Source organism: Rattus norvegicus, chromosome 4 (assembly GCF_036323735.1).
Source record: "Rattus norvegicus strain BN/NHsdMcwi chromosome 4, GRCr8, whole genome shotgun sequence".
In the NCBI taxonomy this organism is placed as follows: Eukaryota; Metazoa; Chordata; class Mammalia; order Rodentia; family Muridae; genus Rattus; species Rattus norvegicus.
In genome coordinates this window covers 94,943,744-94,960,520 of record NC_086022.1, presented here as the reverse complement: position 1 = coordinate 94,960,520, position 16,777 = coordinate 94,943,744, and the positions used below count along the sequence as shown (strand labels likewise).

General features: G+C 37.1%; 1 protein-coding gene and 1 non-coding gene across 4 annotated transcripts in view; both read right to left on the bottom strand.

The window, feature by feature from the left end:
* Grid2 (glutamate ionotropic receptor delta type subunit 2) overlaps window positions 1–16,777 on the bottom strand; it is a 1,477,190-nt gene that overhangs the window by 261,834 nt on the left and 1,198,579 nt on the right. The window lies entirely within an intron of this gene.
* Window positions 6,299–6,405, bottom strand: LOC120102600 (U6 spliceosomal RNA). The gene has a single exon (XR_005504235.1). It is a non-coding gene; the product is annotated as a U6 spliceosomal RNA (small nuclear RNA).

Here is a 16,777-nt window from a genome sequence, read left to right as displayed (position 1 = left end):
TCTTCGGGGCAGGAGAGAAATGTAAGATACATAATATGATTGGCACCGGGCCCTCCACGCAAACTTATAACAATGGGAAAAGACAAATATGGCCTACAACAGTCGTCCTCCAATCCAGCACAGGCCTCCCTTGCACATTCACTTCTTTTGGATTCCATAGCATTTAGGAAGGATCACCAGTGACCCATAAAGAGCTTGCCCAGTGCCCACTGCTGTCTGTTGGCTGCAGCAGCCAAGGGATCTAAAGCACAGAGCTTAGAAGTGGTTCCAGCATATAAAGTGACACAAATTTTACCATGAAAAAGCCTTGTAGGAATCACATTCTGATTCAAGAAGCAAGTAAGAAGGCTGCACAATCGGATTATGGTGGTAAGGTTTGGGAAATAAGATTAGGGAAGTGAGACCAGGGAGTTTCTCCTGACAGGTATAACCATGGGTCCTGTGTTTGGGCATCATCTTAGTTTACAAAAGCCTGGGCTTGAAGACATGACATTTTAACTTGTGTTTTAATGTGTGAACAAGTTTTTTAAACTTGGCTGAATTGTAATTTCTTTCCCTACTAATCATGGGCAGATGATGCTTCTGTATGAAGATGATTCAAGGTTTGAATTAGATACTCTATATAAGACATAGTCTTTATTGATTAGTCCTAAGTGCTTGATTATGAGGTGTAGTCATCAGGCTTACTGTTACCATGACTATTGTGCACTCTGTAATTTCCATACCCTCGTTTTCCTACTAATTAGATGCTCTTCAATAATAGTCCTTGCTTTCTTGTTGCCATTTTGTCTGAGTTGCTTCTTTGTCTACACAGTTAATAGGTTCAGTAGTGTTTGGTTCTTCGGACATCTAAATATTGCAATCAATTACTGCCTTTGTCCTTTTGATTCCAGTTGTGTTGCCTTTTTTACCTAAACCATTATTTCTAAGTCTTTTTGCCCATGTGGACTATAACCCACAGGCAAATGCTCTTCATGTGAACAGTATATACACTTAGTATATAGTGTAGGGCATTCCTAATGTGTTATCAATGAATATTTTTGGCATGTTCCTATAGTCTCAGAAAAATCATAGGAATATTTTAGCTTTCTAGTGCTTTGGAGAATTGGATTTTGTTTCTGTCAGAAGCAGCCTGCTGCCTCATCTGCATTTCCCAACCCATAATCTAACATTGCACTCTCTCATGTCTTCATTTATCCCACCGTCATATCTTTGGAAGTCTTTATCCACCAAGCTGCTTTGTCCTGCCTGGTGGAATCTTCCCCTTAGAGATCATATACAGAGATCTTCACTGTTCCTCGAGCACTGGATTGAACCACATTCAGACAACATTTGATGAAGTATCACCTCCTTAACTATCTTATTTCGCATTTCTGGTTCTAACAAAGTTTTTGAAATTTACAATTGAAATTATATACTCAACTGTTTGTCTGGAAAAACAGCCTACAGTGAGCCAGACTTGTCCCCCTGCCCTTTAAAATCTACCTTCTTAAAGCATTACTTTCATTTAGGAAATCCAGTATTCCTTTGGTTTTATTGGAAAGAATAGGATGCTCACTATATATTATTGGCCTCTCAGTAGGTTGAGTTTACACAGTAGGAGAGCCTTACTTTCTGAGATAACATTTGGGCATTTCTTCTGTAACAAAATTAGCTGTGAAGTGTCAGAATGCCTCTAGTGAGTTACTTGCCAAAACATTTTGCCTTGTATGTGAAATAAATTCTGATGCCAAGAAAATAAAAAAAGGAAGTCCAAACAAACATCAGTGAGGAAAGCCTTTGGAGAAGCCAAGGGCAGAGTCCATGACTCTGGCAGTCTTGGGACCTGGAACAGAGAAGAGTGTCTGCTCATAAGAGCGGCCACGTAGAGGAGGGGGGCTTGTCTGCTGTGTGATTTCTGGATGAAATATCAGAAGCAAGATGACACAGGAAACCTATCTACTGATTCTGTTACATGAAATGGTTGAATCATACAGAAAGCATAGATGGTTTTAATAGTAAAGAAGATATTAAAATAACAAGAATGTAGAAGTTTATTCAACCACTTAATGTTGATTATTGTTACAGATTGTTCAGTTTCAATATCTTTGTTTGTTTGTTTTGTTTTCTGGTGAATGTTTGATCATTAGGATGAAGGAGAGTACACGTTACCTTCTTTCAGAAGCATGGAATGAGTACCTTCTAGAGGCCATTTCCCTTCCTGTTGGTAGTAGGGCTAAGAGCTTTATTCTCTAGGTAATCCCACTGGTCATTTTAAAAGTTCCTTCTTGGGAAACTTCCCCCATTCCTCAGAAACATGCTTGTAGAAGGATATGGAAAATAAATGGGAGGATGAAAAGTCCTCTTCATATCAGAAGGGAAATGTGGCTTTCAGAGTCTGGTTTCTGCTCCATTCAGTCACTACAGTTTCATGCTCAGTTCTGTAGCAGATTGCTTGCAAGTGCCTCTCATCCCACCCTACCTTCTTTATCTGGAGATTCCAAAGAACCTTGTATAGATTCAGCTTTCTCCCTTTCTGGTAGCCCCTTTACACCTCTAGTTCATTTCCATTCCTTTGTTTCAGCCACAGATACCTAGAAGCCCTTTCTACCTGGGATGCCCTCCCCCAAACCCGCATAGCCACATCTAACAGGGACTCATGTAGATGATTTAAAACTGCCTTTTCAGTCCTCCACTACAATCTCTCCATTTAAGTTTCAACTTGGTAACAGTCTGCTTACAGGCACACCCCCACCCCACCCCCAATACCTCAACTCCATTCACTGGAGATTTTAATTCTCAGTCCAGACTCGCGAAGTTCTCTCTATTATGTTCAACTCCATTGCTATAGATTGATTTTTGCTTATTTAAAACCTACTTTGTAGGATCCCCTCTCCCCACCATACTTCCAAATCCTTGGGAACCCTACCTATTGGTATGAACTGGATCTCCTCAACTCATTCCTAAACCCCCTCTCAGCCTTTTCTCCTAGTTCACTTCTATTCTTTTCTGCCACCCACTCAGACTGTGGAAGCACTCTCTACCAGACAAACCACAGATGCCATCCTTTCATGAGATCCCGAGAGAGCAACAGAATCAAAGAATGCAATACTCACCCAACAAAGACACGACCAGATATCAACACTGAAAATCACCTCATGCATCCTAGTGCCAAACTTCTAGACACCAGTGGAAAAATACAACACAAATAGTCAAGACAATATACATCCACCCAGAACCCAGAAATCCTACAGGAGTAGGTCCTGAGAAATGCCATGTAGGTGAAGCACAAGGCAAGGGCTTCAAAATAGCAATTATGAATATGTTCAAAGACCTTAAAGACAATATGAGTAAATCCTTTAGTGAAATGTGTGAAAACAGAAGCAAGTTAGAAAGAAATGATAAAAACTCTTTAAGACACGAAAGTAGAAATGAAAGAAAATTTAGAAAGTCAAACAATAAGAGGTAAGCCTTACAACAAGAGCATAATACATGAAAAAAAATCTCAAAAGTCTTTAATAGGTGGAGTGGGTGGAGTGAGAACACCCTTTGGAGATGGGGGTGGAGGAGGTATGGGATGTGGAACAGTCAGAGGGTAGACAAGGAGGGGAATAAAATCTGGAGTGTAAAAATAAGTAAGTAAATAAAAATAAATAAATAAATAAAAGAAATATAGAAAACAGGATGATTTTCATAGGCGTTGAAAGGGAACAAACAAGAATAAGTGACCTTTGTGAGACAGAACTTATAACAGTAATTGAAAATGTAAAGACTAAATGGTTGAATTAAAAAGCAATGGCATGGTATAGGGAACATTGCAATTTTCAAATAAGAAAAATGAAAATTAAAACACAATATACCCAAACCTATGGGCTACAATGTTCTAGAAAAAATTCATAAAAGTCTCTACATTAAAAAAAGAAGGAAAGGGGTTGGGGATTTAGCTCAGTGGTGGAGTGCTTGCCTAGCAAGCGCAAGGCCCTGGGTTCGGTCCCCAGCTCCGAAAAAAAAAAAAAAAAGAAAGAAAGAAAAGAGAAGGAAAACAAAGGAAATAGTTAAAATAACACTCCTGAAATAGTAGATGGCAAGAAAAAGTCAAACTTGAGGCTGAAACCAATAAAACAGAAACCAACAAAAAATATAATACATAGATAGAGACAAGGAAATGAAGAAGTAATCCTCTAAGAGAAATCACCAACAATGATAAACCCTTCACCAAATTAACTAAAAGATAAAGAATATCAAAAGTAGAGATAAAAAAGAAGATATCACAGAAGACTCCCAGAAATCCAGAGAATCACAAGGACATACTTAAACAATCCCCAAACCTCAGAAAACAAAAACAAAAAACAGAACTAAACAAACAAAACCAACCTGTATTCAACCAAGCCTAGATGATATTGACAAATTTTCTGATATATGTGACTTACAAAGTTAAGTCAGGTCAGATAAGGAATTTAAACAGAACCATAACTCTTAGTAAAGTAGAAGCAGTAATTAAAAGCCTCCCGACAATAAATCTCAGGGCCAGATGGATTTAGTGGAGGATTCTATCAGATCTTCAAAGAGGAATTAGCATCAATATATCTCTAATTATCCCACAAAGTAGAAACTGAAAGAACGTTAACTAATTCTTTTTATGAGGCCACTATTATCTTGACACCTAAATCACTAAAAGTTCCATCAAAGAAAGAAAATGACAAGCCGATATCCTTTATGAACACATCTGTAAATATTCTTAATAAAATGCTAGCAAACCAAAGCAAGAACACATCAAAAGGACTATGTACCAAAATCTTGTGGACTTCATTCCACAATGTAGTGATGGTCCAGCATGTGTAAATCAATGAACAAAATCCACCACATAAAAAGACTAAAAGACAAAAAGTACATGATAATTTTACTAGATATAGAAAAGGCTTTGGACAAAATTCAATACTCTTAATTAGGAAAGTTTTAGGGAGACTAGCAATATACGTACATACTTCAAAATTTTAAAGGCAATAAAGTCCACATTCAACCTCAAACTAAATGGAAAGAAACTCAAACATTTTCAGTATAATTCTGAAACAGACAAGAATGTCCACTCTCTAGACCATACCTATTCAATAAAAATAATTTAATTCTCATCTAGAGCAATAAGACAACCAAAAGGGATCGAGCAGATACAAACTGGTAGGGAAAATGTCAAAGTATCTGCCATGTGAATGATAAGATTTACATATAAAAGACCATAAGAACTCTAGCAAGAAATTTTGACAGCTGATTAACACTTTCAGCAAAGTAGCAGGTTGCAAAATTAGCGCGCGCGCGCGCGCGCGCACACACACACACACACACACACACACACACACACACACACACACACACACAAGCAGTATTCTTCCTGCATTCAAATGGTAAAAACACAGAGAGAAATCAGGGAAAGAAAACCTTTTACAATAATAGCTTCAAAAAATTACGTTGGGATAGCTATAATCAGGCAAAGGAAAGACTTATAAATAAAAACTTTAATACGTTGAAGAAATTTAACATCTTAGAAGATGGAAATGACTCCCATGTTCATGGATTTGTTGGATTAACATAAACAATATGGCCACCCTATCTAAAACAATTTATAGATTCATTGCAATTCCTTTCTAAACTCCAATATAATTCTTCACAGAAATCGTAATGAAAATGTTCACAATGTTAAGCTTCGTATAGAAACATAAAACCCCTAGAAGGGCTAAGTCAATCCTGAATTATAAAATAACTACTCGAGGTATCACCATCTCTGACCTCAAATTGTACAACAGAGCTATAGTAGTAAAAGCAGCATGGTATTGCAATACAAAGCAGACCTGTTAACCAATGAGTAAGGCTGGAATGGGGTAACACCTTCCAGTCTTTCCCACCCTGTCCCTGTTTCAACTTTCTTTCTACCTGTGTCCTGAAACCTTCATCTTCCCCCAAATTCCCTCCTATGTTACTACAGAAGACACTAGACAAAAGTGTTCTCTATTTCATGGGCTCTGAACTCTTCTAGCATGGCTTTGATCTTTCCTATAGCCCAAGCTACATAGTAGAGGCTGACCTAACCTCCTAATCCTCCTGCCTCCATCTCCTAACTGTTGGAGCTATAGGACAGATGGCCACTGACAGCTGGATATTTATTTACTTATTTATTGCTTACAGTTTTGGTTTTTAAAATAGCTTCTTTTCTAGTATAATATATCCTGATTAAAGTTTCCCCTAGCTTAGTCCCTCCCCATTCATTCCTACCTCTCCTACCTTCCAGATCAGTTCCTTTCTGTCTCTCATGAAAAAAGAACAGACTTAAAATATAGAATGCATCACAAATTTGCATATCATCTTTACCCAGTAGGCATGCTAATGTTCTCCCGATTGATCCAATTTTATTATATGTACTGCCAAAGCTAGCTCTTGATATTTACTTTCCTTTTTCCATATTTATTAAATTGGGTATTTCTAATTTACATTTCAATTATTATTACCTTCCCAGTTTCCAGGCCAACATCCCCCTAACCCCTCCCCATCCCCTTCTATATAAGTGTTCCCCTCCCAATCCTCCCCCCATTACCGCCCTCCCCCCAACAATCCCGTCACCGGGGATTCAGTCTTGGCAGGACCAAGGGCTTCCCCTTCCACTGGTGCTCTTACTAGGCTATTCATTGCTACCTATGAGCTTAAAGTCCAGGGTCAGTCCATGTATAGTCTTTGGGAAGTGGCTTAGTCCCTGGAAGCTCTGGTTGGTTGGCATTGTTGTTCATATGGGGTCTCAAGCCCCTTCAAGCTCTTTCAGTCCTTTCTCTGATTCCTTCAACGGAGGTCCTGTTCTCAGTTCAGTGGTTTGCTGCTGGCATTCGCCTCTGTATTTGCTATACTCTGGCTGTGTCTCTCAGGAGAGATCTACATCTGGTTCCTGTCAGCCTGCACTTCTCTGCTTCATCCATCATATCTAGTTTGGTGGCTGTTTATGTATGGGCCACATGTTGGGCAGGCTCTGCATGGGCGTTCCTTCAGCCTCTGTTCTAAACGTTGCCTCCCTATTCCCTCCCAAGGCTATTCTTGTTCCCGTTTTAAAGAAGGAGTGAAGCATTTGCATGTTGATCATCCGTCTTGAGTTTCATGTGTTCTGTGCATCTAGGGTAATTCAAGCATTTGGGCTAATAGCCACTTATCAATGAGTGCATACCATGTGCGTTTTTCTGTGATTGGGTTACCTCATTCAGGATGATATTTTCCAGTTCCATCCATTTATCTATGAATTTCATAAAGTCATTGTTTTTGATAGATGAGTAGTATTCAATTGTGTAGATGTATCACATTTTCTGTATCCATTCCTCTGTTGAAGGGCATCTGGGTTCTTTCAGCTTCTGGCTATTATAAATAATGCTGTTATGAACATAGTGGAGCATGTGTCTTTGTTATTTGTTGGAGCATCTTTTGGGTATATGCCCAAGAGAGGTATAGCTGGATCCTCAGGTAGTTCAATGTCCAATTTTCTGAGGAACCCCCATAATGATTTCCAGAATGGTTGTACCAATCTGCAATCCACCTACAATGGAGGAGTGTTCCTCTTTCTCCACATCCTCGCTAGCATCTGCTGTCACTGGAATTTTTGATCTTAGCCATTCTGACTGGTGTGAGGTGAAATCTCAGCATTGTTTTGATTTGCATTTCCCTTATGACTGAAGATGTTGAACGTTTCTTTAGGTGCTTCTCAGCCATTCGGCATTCCCCAGCTGTGAATTCTTTGTTTAGCTCTGAACCCCATTTTTAATAGGGTTATTTGTCTCCCTGCAGTCTAACTTCTTGAGTTCTTTGTATATTTTCGATATAAGCCCTCTATTTGTTGTAGGATTGGTAAAGATCTTTTCCCAATCTGTTGGTTGCCGTTTTGTCCTAACATCAGTGTCCTTTGCTTTATAAAAGCTTTGTAGTTTTATGAGATCCCATTTGTCAATTCTTGTTCTTAGAGCATAAGCCATTGGTGTTTTGTTCAAGAAATTTTCTCCAGTGCCCATGTGTTTGAGATGCTTCCCCACTTTTTCTTCTATTAGTTTGAGTGTATCTGGTTTGATGTGGAGGTCCTAGATCCACTTGGACTTAAGCTTTGTACAGGGTGATACGAATGGATTGATCTGCATTCTTCTACATGCTGCCCTCCAGTTGAACCAGCAGCATTTGCTGAAAATGCTATCTTTTTTCCATTGGATGGTTTGGCTCCTTTGTCAAAAATCAAGTGACCATAGGTGTGTGTTTTCATTTCTGGGTCTTCAATTCTATTCCACTGGTCTATCTGCCTGTCTCTGTACTAATATCATACAATTTTTTACTATTGCTCTGTAATACCGCTTGAGTTCAGGGATAGTGATTGCCCCAGAATTCCTTTTATTGTTGAGGATAGTTTTAGAGTCAGAGTTCTAAATGTTTTGGTTTAGGACAAGAATGCATCAACATACACAATGAATTTATTTCTCCCTTCTAGAATTCCTCATGTTTAGGGGACTATGGCCTCAGGTAATAGTTGTTCAAGAAATGCCACTGAAGCTATTCCTAAAAGACTTAGGGATCTCAAGCCCCTTTTTCAGCAAAGTTGTTAGGAGTACTCCTTTCCTTTTAATAGTTTAGCTATAGTGGCCACAGGTAAGTTGGAAATTTTGTGGGAAACATATGTAAGAAAGATGGATGTCTTATACAACTTAGGAGAGATTATTTCTGCCCATTGGAAGATCTGCATTTCCATTAAAATTTGAAAATCTGAATTACACATGTGGATATCATAGGTGATGTTAAGAAGGCAGAGGATATCAGAAATGTTCAGTATTTCTTAGTACTGTTAAGGATACATAACAAAATTTTTGTGCCATGTATTTGGTACATATCTGAAACCCAAACATTTGGGAAGCTGACACCAGAGTATCCTTGACTGTGATCTAGCCTGATCTACAAAGAAAGAATCTATTTAAAAACAAACAAACAAACAAACAAACAAACAAACAGACAAACAAAACCCAGAAAACTCTAAAATGGACTGCGGGTGATGACACATGGCAACAATCTTAATACTCATGGAAACCAGAGGCAGGGGTATGTCTGTGAGTACAGGCCAGCCCAGTCTCCACATTGAATTCTAGAACAGTCAGATGTAAATTCCTTTAACATAGGAACTGGGATGCTGTCATAGCAATCATACCTTGTTTCTCCCTTTTCCTACATGATATATCATGAAAAATATTTATCTCAACATTGTATGAATGAACATAAAGATCTTTTCATAACCTGAAGTTTGATGTTTTGTCCTATTTACAGGGTTCATTGCCTTACAAAAGCTTTTCAATTTCATGAGGTCCCATTTGTCAGTTGTTGATCTTAGAGACTATTGGTGTTTTCTGTTCAGGAAAATTTTCCCTGTGCATTCAAGGCTCCTAATTTCTCTTCTGTTAGAATCAATGTATCTGGTTTTATGTGGAAGTCGTCTTACCCATTGGACTTGAGCTTGATAGATATGGATCAATTTGCATTCTTCTATATACAGACCACTAGTTAGCCCAGCACCATTTGTTGAATATGCTTTTTCCCCCCTACTGTATGAGTTTGACTACTTTGTCAAAGATCAAGTGTCCATAGGTGTGTGGTCTTATTTCTGGGTCATAATTCTACTCCATTGATCAATTTGTCTTACAACACCATGAAGTTTTTATCACTGTTGCTTTGTAGAACAGCTTGAGGTCAGGGATGGTAAAGAATTTCCTTCAGAAATTCTTTTATTGTTGATAATTCTTTTGCTTCCCTGGGGTTTTTGTTTTTCTATGTGAAGTTGATAATTACTCTTTCTATATCTATATAGAATTGTGTTGGAATTTTAATAGGAATTGCATTAAATCTGTAGATTGCTTTTGGGAGGATGCCTATTTTGTTATGTTAATCCTACCAATCCTTGAGCATGGGACATCTTTCCATTTTCTAAGATCTCCTACAATTTCTTTCTTCAGATACTTGAAGTTCTTGTCATATAAATATTTCACTTGTTTGATTAGAGTTACACTAAGACATTTTATATTATTTATAATTATTGTGTCATTTTCCTACTTTCTTTCTCAACTCATTTATCATTTGTATAAAGGAAGACTATTGTTGTTTTGTTGGTTTGTTTGCTTAGTTAATTATATATCCAGACACTTTGCTTAAGTTGTTTATAAACTGTAGATGTTATCTGGTGTAATTTTGGGAGTTGCTTATGTATATTATCTTATCATCCACAAATACTGATACCTTGACTTCTTCCTTTCCAATTTATATAACCCTATGTCTAATTGAGGGCTAGTATCCAAAATATACAAAGGCCTCAAGAAGTCAGACTCCAAAAAAATGAAATAACCCAAGTGGGGTACAGAGTTAAACAAAGAATTCTCAAGAAAGGAATCTCGAATGGCTGAGAAGCCCTTAAAGAAATGCTCAAATCCTTAGTCATCAGGAAAATGCAATCAAATGACTGCGAAATTCCACCCTAAACCAATCAGAAAGGCTAAGAAAAAATTCAAGGACAGTACATGCCTGTAAGAATAGGGAAAAAGAGGAACATTCTTCCATTACTGGTGGGATTATAAACTAGGATAACTGCTCTGGAAATCAATCTGGTGGCTTCCCAGAAAACTGGAAGTAATTCTACCTGAAAACCCCACTATACCATTCCTGAGAATGTATCCAAAAGATGTTCTACCATACCACAAAGACACATGCTCCACTGACTTTATAGCAGTCTTATTTGTAATGGCCAGAAGCTGGAAACAACCCAGATGTCCTTCAACCAAAGAATAGATACAGAAAATATGGTTCACTTGCACTATGGAATACTATTCTTCTATTAAGAACAAGGACATCATAATTTTTGCAGGCAAATGGATAGAATTAGAAAGTATCATCTTGAGTGAGATAACCTAGACCCAAAAGGACATACAGAGCAGTCATAGTAGTTGACTGAGACAAATGTAGATACTTACAGTCAACCACTGGATTGAGGTTGGGAACCCATATGGAGGAGTTGCGGGGAAGACTGAAGGAGCTGAGGGGGATTGCAACCCTATATGAAGAACAACAGCGTCGACTGATTTGGATCCCTCAAAGCTCCCAGAGATTAGGCAAAAACCGAGGAGCATACATGGGCTGATCTGTGGACCCAGGTATATGTGTAGTGAAGGACTACCATATGGGAGAGAATGTGCTTAATCTTGTGAAAGCTTGATGCCCCAGGGAGGATGGATGCTAGTGGGGGTGAGGAGGAGGTGGGTGAGTGGCTGGGGGTAACCCCTCAGAGGCATGAGGAATGGGTGAATAACTCAGGGGGAGGGGACAAGGAAGGGGGCAACATTTGTAGTGTAAATAAATTAGATAATAATAATAATGATGATAATAATAATAATAAAGACCATACAATTTTCCTAAATTTGTATGGCTAGATTTTCATTAATGTCACCATTGACAGCTAACTAATTGTCATCTTTCCACTAAAAATGATATCTTCACATAACCCACCAGATTACAAAAGCAGAACAATGGAGTTTTAAATTTGAATATCCTTAAAAATTCGTGTAGTACTTCATCAATTCCCAAGCATTCCCAGAAGGGGATCATTCCCAACCCGTGTTAAGAAAGTATTCTGAGGAGTCACATCAGAACTCAGTGAGGAGCTACCACTGTCACTGGGTGACTGGATTATCAGTGCCTTATACTACTACACCTGCCAGAGAAACTGACCTGAGTTATGAAACAGAACCCCAGGAAATCCCGGCTCATTGATAGCCTCACACTCTTTCAGAGAAGCCTGTAAATCGGCCCTTAGTCACTTACCCATACCATGATATTTCTTTAGGTAATACACACTTTGTTCCTTTTTCATCCTTTAAGCCTTTCCCTGGTTGAGTTAAAGAATATCCCTTTAGTTCTTATCCTCAGAATCTATTGATTACTTTTTGGAGCTATTAGCTACCCATTGTTTTCTTAAATAATAAAGAGGCCACTGTAATCTTTAAAGGAGTTGGACAATTTTATGCTACAGATAACTTCTCATTTTCTTGAAGAAAACACCAATATCGTATTTCAAATTTGTTCTGAAACTGTCTGCATCCCCTACAAACACACAGACACAGACACACACATGCACACACATGCACACCCACACATGCACACAAACTAAATTATCACTTATTTGTCCTCATTAAACTTCATCTTACTTATAATCACCTTGTTTAATTTGTCAAGGTCCTCATAAATTCTTAAAGTGTGGTTCAAGTCAATAATCACCCCTACTCAATGAAGAGTAATCTGCATATTTAATAAGCTCACTCCCTATTCCATATTTCAAATCAACACTGAAATGTTAATTAGTATCCAGACCAATGCTGACTTGTGAAAAACTACTTTATTCAATATACCCTTCAAGGCTGACATTGAACCATTGATCATTACCTTGCATATGGCCTATTAACAAGCTATGTTACAATAATACACACGAATCCTACATAAAACAATGGTCCAATAAAATACAGTGTGAATTCAAATAAACAATAAATAGTAATTTGTAAACTTGTTTATAGATCTTTTTAAGACATTCAAAATATTAATTATATCATCAAAACCTTTGAGTCCGGGTATCAGTGGAGACTGAGGAGAAAGAAGTTAAATAACTGTAAACTACTTTAGTAGCTAACAGAAAGATCAAGTGAAACATTCTCTCACAGTAATATGACAAGTTAGGGTGTTTGTGAATCTTAGCACAAGCAGAGATGGTGCTTCTTCACAACAGAACTGGAGACCAAAGCTCTACTGATAATTTAAAATTACCCACTGCCAAAAAGATGTAGTCCCTCTCAATGCAGTGAGTCTGGGGATTTTTCCAAAACCCTCATTTATATTTTCAACAAGGATTCACAGAAATTGTATTCCATCTAAGTGATATTTTGTTTTCAATCAACTTCAACTAATGTTGGTATAGCGGATCCATCTGGCTACTGAGACGTACTGGAAATGCAAGGTTCAAATGCCCGAACTGCAAATGTACCTCCAAACTAAATTCAACTGGAAATCTAGAGTATTGGCAGCATTTTCTCATGGAAACCTCAGACATTTTGGAGTAGAGCACAAGCCACCTGCTGCTGACCCTACTCCTCATCCTCCCTGTTCTGGTCCTTTCTCTCACACCTGGCTCTTCTCCAACCTCATCTTTAGCGTCAGTGCTTGAGAATGAGGAGTCTACTAGGAGTGTTGTGTGTGCGTAGGAGAGGAGGATAAAGCCATCAAAATGAATTGAGTATGCTTAAATGGCAAGACAAGGAGAAACTAAAAACATTGAAACTAATGAAGTCTAACAGCTCCGGGGTGTAGGAAGGAGGCAAACACACCAAGGTTGCTGGCAAGGTGGAGGATGCATGAGTGGAGGAGGAGAGAAAGTGGTAGTTTAAAAACAAAAGCAGGAAAAGAAGACAGAGGTGTTGCTAGGAAAGTCTTTGACATTTCCTTTATTTTTTCTTTCCTTTTTTTTGCACTGGCATACATTCATTGTTCATAGTGCTATTTCAGGCATCATGTACTTTGAGCACCTTACCTGCATCGCAGCTGACAGGTATTTGGCGATTCTAAAACTTGTCTATTGTGAATTGAATTGGAAAAAAATGGATATTCAAGGACCCGTGTCTAAGTTTTCCTAGAATCCTTCTGTTATAGCTTATAGTATGCTACTTTATCTATCTATCATCTATCTATCTATCTATCTATCTATCTATCTATCTATCTATCTATCTATCTATCTATCTCTCCATCCATCCATCCATCCATCCATCCATCCATCCATCCATCCATCCATCCATCCATCCATCCATCTATCTATCTATCTATCTATCTATCTATCTATCTATCTATCTATCTATCTATCTATCTATCTATCTACCTATTGATTGATCGATCCTGCTCTGTAGAACATGCTGGCATCAAACTCATAAAGTTCCCCTTCTCTGACTCCCATGTGCTGATATTAACGGAGCACATCACACTAGCACAGTGTATTTTTAGGTCTCTGAGGAAATTCCATAGTTCTGTGCACAGTGGAAATTTTACTTTATATCATCAAAAGCAGCAACTCCATTTCCTTAGCAGAATTTACTTTTACTCATTTTCCTTATAAGAGACCTTTGGATGCTGAGACAGGATCTCAAAGTAATTTTAATTTGCATTTTCCCAAAGTCTAAGACTATTTAATTTGTCATGTTTGTTGGTCAATTCCCTTTCTTGTGTGAAGAGTGTCTTCATTTCATTAGCGTGTTCACTGATCATATTATTTTGTTTGGGTACTAGGTTTTATGATTTCTCAGATATTGATGCTCTATCAGGTATGCAGATAACAAAGATACTTTCCTCTTTGTTGGTCCGTCTCTTCATTTGAATACTGTTTACTTGCCATGCAGAAACTTTTATATTTTATATAATCCTACTGGTCAATTCTTAGGATTATTTGCTGAGCTCCTGGAATCCTTTTAAGTAAGACCTTGCTTATGGCCAACTCCTGAAGAGTTTCTTCTAATTATTTCAAAATTCGACTTATAATAAAGTATTTGATATATTTTGAAATTATTTAAACAAGGGCAAACACTAGATTTTTCACTCTATATGTGAATACCTGACCCTTCTATTACTATTAGTGGAATATGTAATGCTTCCTCAAAAGTTTGTTCAAAATCACATGGACATAATTGTATATATCTAATCCTGAGTTGCTCTCTTCTTTTCAACTCTACTTTATTGACTGAAATGTTTGTTTTGTGTCAGTTTCTTGAGATTTTTATTACCATAGTGCCATGCTGTAAGCTGAGGTTGGAAATTGTGCTTTATTATAACATTTTTAGCATTGATTTTTCTGCTTAGTATTACATTTGCCATTTGGATTATTTTTCTTTTATATGAATTATAGACTACTTTGTTTTATCCATTTCTCTAATGGACACCCTTGGTAATTTTATTGGGATAACAACACTTTTAACATTTTACCCATGTTTAGTTTTCCAGCCCATAGATCCATTATTATGAATATCTTCTTGTATCTTTTAAATATCGTTTTCTGTGCTCTATAACTTTAAAAGTGCTCTTGCTGTTTGCTATAGGTATTATGATTTCTTATTATTGTTTTTTCTTTATTTCGTTTAGTAAAGCTACCGATTTTGCATGTTGCTTCAATGTGTGTATCTGTTTCAAGAATATTCTTGTAGAGTCTTTAAGGTGTCCTTTGTATAATATTAAAACATGCACAAATAAGTATTATTTTTTTCTAATTGTGTACATCTTGAGTATGTTTGATTATATCATGTATATTCTACAGAACTGGCATAAGATTAAGGACTTTAATTTTTGTTTATAACAACGTTTTTCTTTCTGCTTTCATTATGATGCATAGCTTTACTGACTATAATAGCCAGACACAGCAGTCATTGTCTTTTAGAAGTTATTTCCGGATGACTTCTCTTTTTTGTATGATGTCTTTCTCTTATAGAGTTTAATGTTCTTTCTTTGGGAAGTTATTTTCTGGTCTTGTTCATTTACTGGTCCTAGTATCTCATATAACTGGATGGCTATTTGTTTCCTTAGACTTAATAAAATTTCTCTGAGACCTTTGTTAAGTATGTTTTCTGTACCTTTAGATCAATGTTCTTCTCACTCTTTAATGTTGATTATTGGCAGATTTGGTCATTTGATGCTCTCCCATTGATTTTGTATATTCTGCTGATAAATTATTATTGTCATTTTGGGAATGTGAATAATCTGCCTTATCTTAAAGCTCTCATATTCTATTTTTCTCTTGACCTAGTCAACCGGTGAGGCTTTCCATAGAGATCTTTACAGACTTATTTGAGATATCATTTCCAAGATTTCAATTTGAAATTTTCAGCCTTTATATATTTTATTAATTTCTCATTTCATAGCCTATTTTGACTTCTTTACATATATGAGCTATTAGTGCTCAGTTGAGTTCATTCCATATTTAATCATGTGTTCACTAATTTTGTTGAACATTCTTATAATCATTTGCTTATTCCTTTGGGATTTCATATGACTAAGTACTGATTTTCCAAGGAATTATGTTGCCTGTATTTTTATGTTTCTTGTGTTTCTACACTGAGACTTGTATATCTGTGGTAAAGTGTTTGAAATTTAAAAAAAAAGAAGAACACTTGTTTTATTTTCATGGGAGCATGTGTAACATTCAGATAGAAATGGGATATGTTAGGACCAAGATATTTTCTCCCCTATTTTCTTGGTCATCTAAGTTAGTAGATAACAGTCAGTCCATGTCTCTAGGAAACCAGTCTTTGAATCCAGATCTGTTATGAAAATAAAGTATAAATGGCAGACACGACTACAATATTCTGATATGCCTACCCTGAAGATATATTTCTTTTTTTTTTTCATTTGCAAAAGGACTGGTATTTTACCAAATGTATTATTCTAACCACGAACATTGTCTAATCAGTCCATTTTCTTTGGCCAACTGTGCATTTGAAAACACGTATTAGATATTGTTGTGCAATACAAGGTCACACAGATTTAATTGTTATGTTTTAAGAACTTTGTATTTTTACCTTTGTGAGCCATTTTGACCTAACATCTATATGTGATGGACAGAGTGGCCCTAGCTCATCTGGGTGCCTATCCAGTTGTCCTGATCTCATTTGTTGCAGGGACCATTATCTTAGCATGGGAGGTCTTAGACCCTTGGAAAATGAGCTGATTAAGGATGTACAGATTT